The following is a 10,903-nucleotide window of genomic DNA, read 5'->3' as shown; positions in this document are numbered from 1 at the left end:
ATCAGCATGATACATCATATCAACAAGAAAAGACTCAGGAACCATATGATCCTCTCAATCGATGCCGAAAAAGCATTTGACAAAATACAGCATCCTTTCCTGATTAAAACCCTTCAGAGTCTAGGAATAGAAGGTACATTTCTCAATCTCATAAAAGCCATCTATGAAAAGCCTACTGCAAATATTATTCTCAATGGGGAAAGCTGGAAGCCTTTCCCTTAAGATCAGGAACTCGACAAGGATTCCCACTCTCGCCACTATTATTCAACATAGTACTAGCAGTCCTTGCAACAGCAATCAGACGACAAAAAGGGATCAAAGGTATTCAAATCGGCAAAGAAGAATTCAAAATGTTTCTCGTCGCAGATGACATGATACTCTATATGGAAAACCCAAAAGAAGCCACTCCCAAATTATTAGAAGTTATAGAGCAATTCAGTAACGTGGCAGGATACAAAATCAATGCTCAGAAATCAGTTGCATTTCTATACACGAAAAACGAGACCGAAAAAAGAGAAATTAGGGAATCCATTCCATTTATAATAGCACCAAAAACCATACGTTACCTTGGAATTAACTTAACCAGAGACGTAAAGGACCTATATTCTAGAAACTGTAAATCACTCTTGAAAGATATTGAGGAGTTCATAAAAAGACGGAAAGATATTCCTTGCTCATGGATCGGAAGAATTAACATAGTTAAAATGTCCATGCTACCCAGAGCAATCTACACTTTCAATGCTATCCCGATCAAAATACCGAGAACGTTTTTCAAAGAACTGGAACAAATAGTCCTTAAATTTGTATGAAAACAGAAAAGGCCCCGAAGCTCCAAGGAACTCTTGAAAAGGAAAAACAAAGCTGGGGGCATCACAATGCCGGATTTCGAGCTGTACTACAAAGCTGTGATCACAAAGACAGCATGGTACTGGCACAAAAACAGACACATAGACCAATGGAACAGAATAGAGAGCCCAGAAATGGACCCTCGGCTCTTTGGGCAACTAATATTTGATAAGGCAGGAAAAAGACAGTCTCTTCAATAAATGGTGCTGGGAAAATTGGACAGCTACATGCAAAAGAATGAAACTTGACCATTATATCACACCATACACAAAAATAAACTCCAAAGGGATGAAAGACCTCGATGTGAGACAGGAATCCATCAAAATTCTAGAGGAGAACATAGGCAGCAAACTCTACGACATCGGCCAAAGCAAACTTTTTCATGACACATCCCCAAAGGCAAGAGAAACAAAAGATAAAATGAATTTATGGGACTTCATCAAGATTAAAAGTTTCTGCACAGCCAAGGAAACAGTCAGAAAAACTAAGAGGCAGCCCATGGAATGGGAGAAGATATTTGCGAAGGATACTACAGATAAAAGACTGGTATCCAAGATCTACAAAGAACTTCTCAAACTCAATCACGAGAAACAAATAAACAAATCAAAAAATGGGCAGAAGATATGAACAGACACTTTTCCAATGAAGACATACAAATGGCTAACAGACACATGAAAAAATGTTCAAAATCATTAGCCATCAAGGAAATTCAAATCAAAACCACACTGAGATACCACCTTACGCCAGTTGGAATGGCAAAAATAGACAAGGCAAGAAACAACAATTGTTGGAGAGGATGTGGAGAAAGGGGATCCTTCCTACATTGTTGGTGGGAATGCAAGTTGGTACAGCCACTCTGGAAAACAGTGTGGAGGTCCCTTAAAAAGTTAAAAATTGAGCTACCCTATGATCCAGCCATTGCACTACTGGGTGTTTACCCCAAAGATACAGACGTAGTGAAGAGAAGGGCCATATGCACCCCAATGATCAGAGCCGCAATGTCCACAATAGCTAAATCGTGGAAGGAACCAAGATGCCCTTCAACAGATGACTGGATTAAGATGTTGTGGTCCATATATACAATGGAATATTACTCAGCTATCAGAAAGAACGAGTTCTCAACATTTGCTACAACATGGACAGCACTGGAGGAGATAATGCTAAGTGAAATAAGTCAAGCAGAGAAAGACAACTGTCATATGATTTCTCTCATCTATGGAACATAAGAACTAGGATGATCAGTAGGGGAAGAACGGGATAAAGAAAGGGGGGGTAATCAGAAGGGGGAATGAAACATGAGAGACTATGGACTATGAGAAACAAACTGAGGGCCTCAGAGGGGAGGGGGTGGGGGAATGGGATAGACCGGTGATGGGTAGTAAGTAGGGCACGTATTGCATGGTGCACTGGGTGTTATACACAACTAATGAATCATCGAGCCTTACATCGGAAACTGGGGATGTACTGTATGGTGACTACCATAATATAATAAAAAATCATTAAAAAAAAAAAAAAGAATTACGTCAGACCTGTCTACACAGACCTGGAATGAGAAAAAGGGTTGGGGGGCATTTTTAAAGATCTTTCAGAGAAAAACATGCAGCCAAGGATCCTTTATTCAGCAAGGCTGGCATTCAGAATTGATGGAGAGATAAAGACCTTCCAGAATCGCCAGTCACTGACCAATTTCGTAACCACGAAACCAGTCCTACAGGATATTAAGGGGGGTTCTATAAAGTAAAAAGGCTCCAAGAAAGTCACAAACTATAGAAACAAGGACTTTACAGGCAACATGACATCATTAAAATCATATCTCTCAATAATCAGTCTCAATGTAAATGGCTTAAATGCTCCCATAAGATGACACAGGGTTGCAGATTGGATAAAAAGACATGACCCATCCATTTGCTGTTTACACGAGACTCATTTTGAACCTAAAGATACATCCAGACTGAAAGCAAAGGGATGGAATACCACCATCACGCCAATGGACCTCAAAAGAAAGCTGGGTAGCAATTCTCATATCAGACAGATTGGATTTTAAACTAAAGAGTATAGTTAGGATACAGAAGGACACTATATTATTCTTAAAGGATGTATCCAACAAGTGGATAAGACAATTATAAATATGTATGACCCCAATACGGGAGCAGGAAGATACACAAGCCAACTCTTAACCAGAATAAAGAGACATATAGGTAAAAATACATTAATAGTAGGGGACCTCAACACTCCTCTATCAGCAATAGACAGATCACCTAAGCAGAAAATCAACAGAGAAACAAGAGCTTTGAATGCCATACTCGATGAGTTGGACCTCATAGATATATATAGAACACTACACCCCAGAACCAAAGAATACTCATTCTATTCTAATGCCCATGGAACATTCTCAAGAATAGACCATGTTCTGGGTCACAAAACAGGTCTCAACCAATACCAAAAGACTGAAATTATTCCCTGCATATTCTGAGACCACAATGCTTTGAAATGGGAACTCAACCACAAGGAAAAATTTGGAAGAAACTCAAACACTTGGAGACTAACAACCATCCTGCTCAAGAATGATTCAATAAACCAGGAAATAAAAAATCAGTTTAAACAATTTATGGAGACCAATGAGAATGAAAACACAACAGTCAAAAACCTATGCGACACTGCAAAGGCAGTCCTAAACGGAAAATACAGAGCCATCCAAGCCTCACTCAAAAGAATAGAAAAACCTAAAATGCAGTTTTTATATTCTCACCTCAAAAAGCTGGAACAGCAACAGAGGAACAGGCCTAATCCACGCACGAGGAAGCAGTTGATGAAGATTAGAGCAGAGATCAATGAATTAGAAACCAGGAGCACAGTAGAGCAGATCAACAGAATTAGAGCTGGTTCTTTGAAAGAATAAATAAAATTGACAAAACACTGGCAAGACTTATCCAAAAGAATAGAGAAAGTACCCAAATTAATAAAATTATGAATGAAAAGGGAGGGGCCACAACCAACACCAATGAAATTGGAAGGATTATTAGAAACTTTTATCAACAGCTTTATGCCAAAAACTTAAGCAATCTGGAAAAGATGGAGGACTTCCTGGAAAACTAAAAACTACCAAGACTGAAACAGGAAGACATTGATTTTTTTAAACAGACCACTTAATTATACAGAGATTGAAACAGTTATTAAAAACCTTCCAAAAAACAAAACTCAAGGACCTGATGGATTTCCTGGGGAATTCTACCACACATTCAAAGAAGAAATAATACCTATTCTCTTAAAGCTATTTCAAAAAATGGAAACAGAAGGAAAGCTACCAAACTCATTCTATGAGGCCAATATTACCTTGATCCCCAAACCAGGCAAAGACCCCTTCAAAAAGGAGAATTACAGACCGATTTCCCTAACGAATATGGATGCCAAAATTCTCAACAAGATCCTTGCTAATAAAATCCAACAGTACATTAAAAGGATTATCCATCATGACCAAGTGGGGTTCATACCTGGGATGCAAGGGTGGTTCAACATTCACAAATCGATCAGTGTCATAGATTTGATCAACAAGAAGAAAGCCAAAAATCATATGATCCTCTCAATAGATGCAGAAAAAGCATTTGACAAAATACAGCATCCTTTCCTGATTAAAACCCTTCACAGTGTAGGAATAGAGGGTACATTTCTCAAGCTCATAAAAGCCATCTATGAAAAGACTACAGCAAATATGATTCTCAATGTGGAAAAGCTGGAAGCTTTTCCGTTAGGATCAGGAACTCGACAAGGATGCCCACTCTCGCCACTATTATTCAACATAGTACTAGAAGTCTTTACAAAAGCAATCAGACAACAAAAAGGGATAAAAGGTATCCAAATCAGCAAAGAGGAAGTCAAGCTCTCTCTCTTCACAGATGACATGATACTCTATATGGAAAACCCAAAAGAAGCCACTCCCAAACTATTAGAAGTTATAGAGCAATTCAGTAACGTGGCAGGATACAAAATCATGCTCAGAAATCAGCTGCATTTCTATACACGAATAATGAGACTGAAGAAAAAGAAATTAGGGAATCCATCCCATTTACAATAGCACCAAAAATCATACATTACCTTGGAATTAACTTAACCAGACGTAAAGGATCTATATTCTAGAAACTACAAATCACTCTTGAAAGACATTGAAGAAGACACAAAAAGATGGAAAAATATTCCATGCTCATGGATCGGAAGAATTAACATAGTTAAAATGTCCATGCTACCCAGAGCAATATACACTTTCGATGCCATCCCGATCAAAATATCAATGACATTTTTCAAAGAACTGGAACAAACAGCCCTTAAATTTGTGTGGAAGCAGAAAAGGCCCCGAATCGCCAAGGAACTCTTGAAAAGGAAAAGCAAAGCTGGGGGCATCACAATGCCGGATTTCAAGCTGTACTACAAAGCTTTGACCACAAAGACAGCATGGTACTGGCACAAAAACAGACACATAGACCAATGGAACAGAATAGAGATCCCAGAAATGGACCCTCGGCTCTTTGGGCAACTAATCTTTGGCAAAGCAGGAAAAAACATCCAGTGCAAAAAAGTCAGTCTCTTCAATAAATGGTGCTGGGAATGGCTAACAGACACATGAAAAAATGTTCAACATCATTAGCCATCAGGGAAATTCAAATCAAAACCACACTAAGATACCACCTTACACCAGTTAGAATGGCAAAAACTGACAAGGTAAGAAACAACAATTGTTGGAGAGGATGTGGAGAAAGGGGATCCCTCCTACACTGTTGGTGGGAATGCAAGTTGGTACAGCCACTCTGGAAAACAGTGTGGAGGTCCCTTAAAAAGTTAAAAATTGAGCTACCCTATGACCCAGCCATTGCACTACTGGGTATTTACCCCAAAGATACAGACGTAGTGAAGAGAAGGGCCATATGCACCCCAATGTTCATAGTAGTATTGTCCACAATAGCTAAATCGTGGAAGGAACCGAGATGCCCTTCAACAGATGACTGGATTAAGAAGTTGTGGTCCATATATACAATGGAATATTACTCAGCTATCAGAAAGAATGAGTTCTCAACATTTGCTGCAACACGGACGGCACTGGAGGAGATAATGCTAAGTGAAATAAGTCAAGCAGAGAAAGAAAATTATTATATGGTTTCTCTCAACTATGGAACATAAGAACTAGGAAGATCGGTAGGAGAGGAAAGGGATAAAGAAGGGGTTAATCAGAAGGGGAAATGAAGCATGGGAGACTATGGACTCTGGGAAACAAACTGAGGGCTTCAGAGGGGAGGGGGGTGGGGGAATGGGATAGGCTGGTGATGGGTAGTAAGGAGGGCACGTATTGCATGGTGCACTGGGTGTTATACGCAACTAATGAATCATCGAACTTTACATCAAAAAACCAGGGATGTACTGTATGGTGACTAACATAATATAATAAAAAATATAAAAAGAAACACAAAAAACAAAAAAACTTCTCTCTTCATGTTTCGTGCTCTTCTCTTTCCTTTAAATGAGGATAAAACAGGCAGAATTGGAAGTGAACAGGTGGCCTATACCTGAGGAATTATAGTCAGCTAGTATTACACTTCCCAAGAGGGAACAAAGGTAATAGAATGTTTCCAAGTGGGTTTTCAGCAGCCACCTTTTCCAAGAGTCTGGAACCTGATCCAGATTCCCTTCATGGGATGAATTTAAAGTGATTTAAAGCTGTTCCAACATATTTTGATACCAAAACTATGTTAGCAATGATTAACAATATCTAGAAATTATTAGGGACAAGACCTAATTGTATCCTGGTGTCTGAAGTCTGTTGGGTCTGTTTCAGGTCATCGGGCCTGTGGAATCGAGGTGGGAGGAGAATAATGCACCAAAGTCCCCTGAGGAAAGCTCGCCTCATCTCTAGGCACTGATTCCTAGGAGGCACTAAGTAGTCTCTGGACTATTACTTCCCCCAAATCAGATCGGAGCTCTCCACACACATCCAACAGTATAAGCCAAGGCCAGCAAGGTCATCTAACATTGGTGCTGGGGTCACGTCGCGAAGGAGGAAGAGGAGAAGGTGACCAAGAGACCGGAACTGTAGCCCTGGCCTCACTGATAATCACCTTGGGAATTTGGACAAACCTTACCTTTCCTGTTTTAGCTTCAGTGTTCTTACTTACTGAAAATCCCTTCTAGCCTACATACTCTAAGTATTCTGGGGTGGGTCTCTCTGTAGTAACAGTTTAACTGGTAGCCAGCACGTACCCACTGAAGTCCAACAGCAAACTCCCAGTTAGGAACTTGGCTTCACGGCTATTTGTTTATTTAATTTATTTGCACATGGACTGTACAGCACAGGCTGAACAGTGACCTGGAAGGTAATGCACGTGCCAAGTCACAGAGGCAGCCTTTTCATGAAGGCATGTTGATTGCTGCTGCCCACAGCCCGCCAGGATGTAGTTTAGAGATTTTGCATCAATAACACACTTCTTTTCCCACATGACCCACATTCACTGGATGGGTTTCATTCCACTAATTATTTATTCTGTGTGTAACCACTGCAGGCCAAAAAGAATGTTACAGAATCTATGCACCATGCTTTTTATCTTTAAACTGCAGGTCTGAGCATCCTTCTCATTCAATGTGAGTGCTCACTCCAATTTTCTTCAATTCTGGATGCAGTTTTATAGTAAGTTAATGGTTACAAAAAGAATTGGTAAGGTAACAAGAGGCATTTTTAGGATTTGAAACTTAAGAATGAGATGTAGAATTTCCTTGAAAATCCCCAAAAGGACACCTTTAGGGTTTTCTTTGAAAGATTTCTTTTCCAAATGTATGCCATCTGAATAAAAATAAAAATACTAATCTGAGTAAGAGCATCACTGTGCATTCTAGAAACTCTGAAGATAAGAACACAGACTCACACTGACTGCAAGTGGAAAGGACACTGGCCAGTAACATAAGAGAGGGAGAGCACAACCCATAAGCAGAGTATGGGCTCTAGAATTGCACCAAAGCTTTGCTTCATCCCAGCTCTGGCCCTTGCTTGCTAGATGCTGTGAGCTGCTTGGTTTCTCCGTGTCTCAGTTTTCTTAAATTGTAAAAGGGGTGAATGATACATCCCTCCTAATGTCTGTTATGAGGGCTAAACAAACTGATGTGTGTAAGTGTGCACATGCCTGGCACAGATACATGCTGTATTGGCCAGGGCAACTCTCTTTGGAGAAAGTCTCACAACTGACAGCAGGATAGGATGGTCCATAAAGGTGGCCCACAAAAATAAAGAAGAAATAAATGTGTTTTGCCATTTATTGAGTTACCAGATATTAGAAATATTCACATTTTAAATCAACTCTTTGCCTTATTCCTTGGAAGGATGTCAGTGTGATGTTATTAACAGAAGAGGAGTTTGGATCTTACATAGTAAGTTAGATTGGAAATGAGTGCCAAGAGGCATAAGGAGCCTCTGCAGACCTTGCAAATACCCTTGTAAGTACATGACCCAGAGATGCTCAGGTGTGAGACCAGGAGGGAGGTTGGAGTCATGGTGCCCTGAGAGTCTTAGGGAGTAAGAAAAGTTCAGAGGCCTGAACCCCAAACCTACCATAATGCTCAAGAGACAAAGAGAAGTTGGCATTAGACCAATTCATTCCTTTTCCTTTTTGAACATGAGAAATCTAGCTGGAACCCAGGAGTGTGATGCTGCTCTAATCTCATCTGCATTGGCTAAAGAATCTACGTGGGGTAAGGAGTTTTGAAAGTGGCTTTCCAGGGGTGGGTCTCAGCTCTTCTCACCAATGTTATCAAGGATATGGTCTTCAGCAGGATGAAATGACCTCTTACTGACATGGGCTCCTACCTTTACATACTAGAGTTTAATGTCAACCAGAGAACACAAGCAGCCTTTTATCAGAGAAGGCTTAAACAATATGGATCTGTGGTTGTCAGTCTTTCACTTTAGATATTGAGAAAAATTCATCCATTCTTTCCTTTACCCATATAAGCCCCTTCTCTCTTACAGGAACTCTGCTGGGCATAGGGATCACAGACATATTCTCTGTTCTAGAATAGGAACGCTAACAGAGGTGTACACAAAGAGTAGGCCATAGAGGAAAATGACAATGTCAGAAGCTAATGTCGGTGATTACTTTCACTAGACAGTAAGTTCCAATTATAGGGCACATGCCTCCTATACACCTCCACCCCCAGTACCTAGCAGCTTGTCAGGCTCCAGCTGCAGCTCTTCCCCTTCCATCTCTCCCACCCCTCCCTTCCTTTCCCCTTCCCTTCCCTACCACTTACTTCTCTTTCCTTACCTTTTCCTTCCTCCTCCCTCCTCTTACTCTTTAAGTTTCTCTCTCTTTTTTGTCTTTCTTTTCTTTATGCCACTCACATTTTGGTAGACAACCATTTACACTCAAATTTTCTACCTTCAGGGGCATTTTAAAAGAAATACTATTAAAGAAACATCTTAGATTTAGTGAACAAGTGAAGAGGTTGAGTCCTCTTTTCCTTCCTCCTTTCTTCCCTCTCCCCTGCTTCCCCCTCCCCCTTCTCTGCTGCCACTGCTGCTGCTGCTCCTTTTTCTTTTTTTCCTTCTTCTTCTTTCTCTTCCTCCTCCTCCTCCCTTCTCCCTTCCCATCCCCTCTTCTTCCTCTCCTTCTACTTCTTCTCCTTCTCTTTCTCCTTCTTCTTCTTCTCCTCCTCCTCCCCCCCTCCTTCTTCTCCTCCTCCTTCTTCTTGTTCTTCTTCTCATCATCCTTCTCCTCCTCCACCACCTTCTTCTCCTCTCTCTCTCTCTCCCTCTCTCCCATTTAAACAAGGCTAGCAATCTTCTTTACTTCCTCTAGCCTGCAACACTGTGGTAACATCAGGCATCTCTCTGGGATTAGGGTCCATGAGAGGTAAGATTTCAGCAGGAGGAGCAAGAAACCCAACTAGAGTCTAAATGATGTGATCCAGGCAGCCCTGGCTGAGAGCCTACAGTGGGCATTTGGAACCAACCTGTAATTAACCCACCACTGCTACCCTTGTGTCTTTGTGTCTTGAAAGAATCTCTCTAAGGAGTTTTAGGAAAAGGGACAATGAAACATAAATTCTCTTAGTGGAACAACATCCAAATGCTTCAAAACTTTACTTTTATTCCCTAACAGCATTGAAGGTGACAAGGAGCATCATAGACACCTATGAAAGGAGATCTCATGGTACTGAAGGAGTTGCTTCTCTTCATATCTACTGAGAACAAAGACAGTAAGAAGGGGTGAGGCTTCCAGGGAAACCTTTGATTAATCTTTAGCACATTGCCTGATTATGGGAGGTGGGTCCATGTGGCTGAGGAGAGGTAGTCAAAGAGGCAACTGACCCAGGATTGAGGAGATCTCAGTTATCATGCTACAGAAAAATTAACTGGGATGGGAATGACTGCACTCAAGAAGCAACAAATAAGCAGGGGGAAGGGGAAGCACAGCCATATCCAATTTGGGCTCACTTTCTGGAACTTTGTACAATTCATGAGTAAACAAAATTAGATAAAATATTTCTTAACCAGCAAATCCCCAAGTATTAACTGATTATCTTTTATAAACATAAGAGAGGAGAGACTATACTTTCAGGGATCATTTCTATAGTTTGTTACTATAAATATAGGAGAGGAACAGGCTTGGTCTGATGAACACCAAGAGCGAAGACTGAGAGGGTCTAGACTCTGAAACAGGACCTTGCCCTGGAGTGGGGTTGGTGGTAGGGTCAGAGCTAGCTGGATTCAGGTGCCAAAAGGAAGCGGGGCTCTCTGCAGAGATTCATGGTGATAACAGACCAGAGGCAGCCTTGAGGGTTTATGGCAGGGTTATTGGGGTTATGGGCAGGGTGTGTCACTGATGGGAGCACTGGAAGAACTTACACTTAGAGTTCCAAGAAGGCAAGGGCCTCATCAACGCAGGTGCATGCTTCAACATGTTCGTGGAGAGGTCTGTGCTCCAAATCAAGCAGACACTGGTAAGAGGGGAAGGCCCTTACAAGCGAGCAGTGAGGCAAATTTAGGAGTGGCCAGACAGGGACCAAAGGTGCTGGATACAGAGGA

At 41.1% G+C, this 10,903-nt stretch overlaps 1 pseudogene; it reads left to right on the top strand.

The window, feature by feature from the left end:
• Positions 1-10,420: 10,420 nt before the first annotated feature.
• LOC125282559 (small nucleolar RNA U3) lies at positions 10,421-10,576 on the top strand (annotated as a pseudogene).
• The last annotated feature ends 327 nt before the right edge of the window (positions 10,577-10,903 follow it).

The sequence above is a fragment of the Ursus arctos genome, chromosome Y (genome assembly GCF_023065955.2).
Source record: "Ursus arctos isolate Adak ecotype North America chromosome Y, UrsArc2.0, whole genome shotgun sequence".
In the NCBI taxonomy this organism is placed as follows: Eukaryota; Metazoa; Chordata; class Mammalia; order Carnivora; family Ursidae; genus Ursus; species Ursus arctos.
Note: the sequence above shows the minus strand (reverse complement) of the source record. Positions and strands in the feature narration are given on the sequence as shown.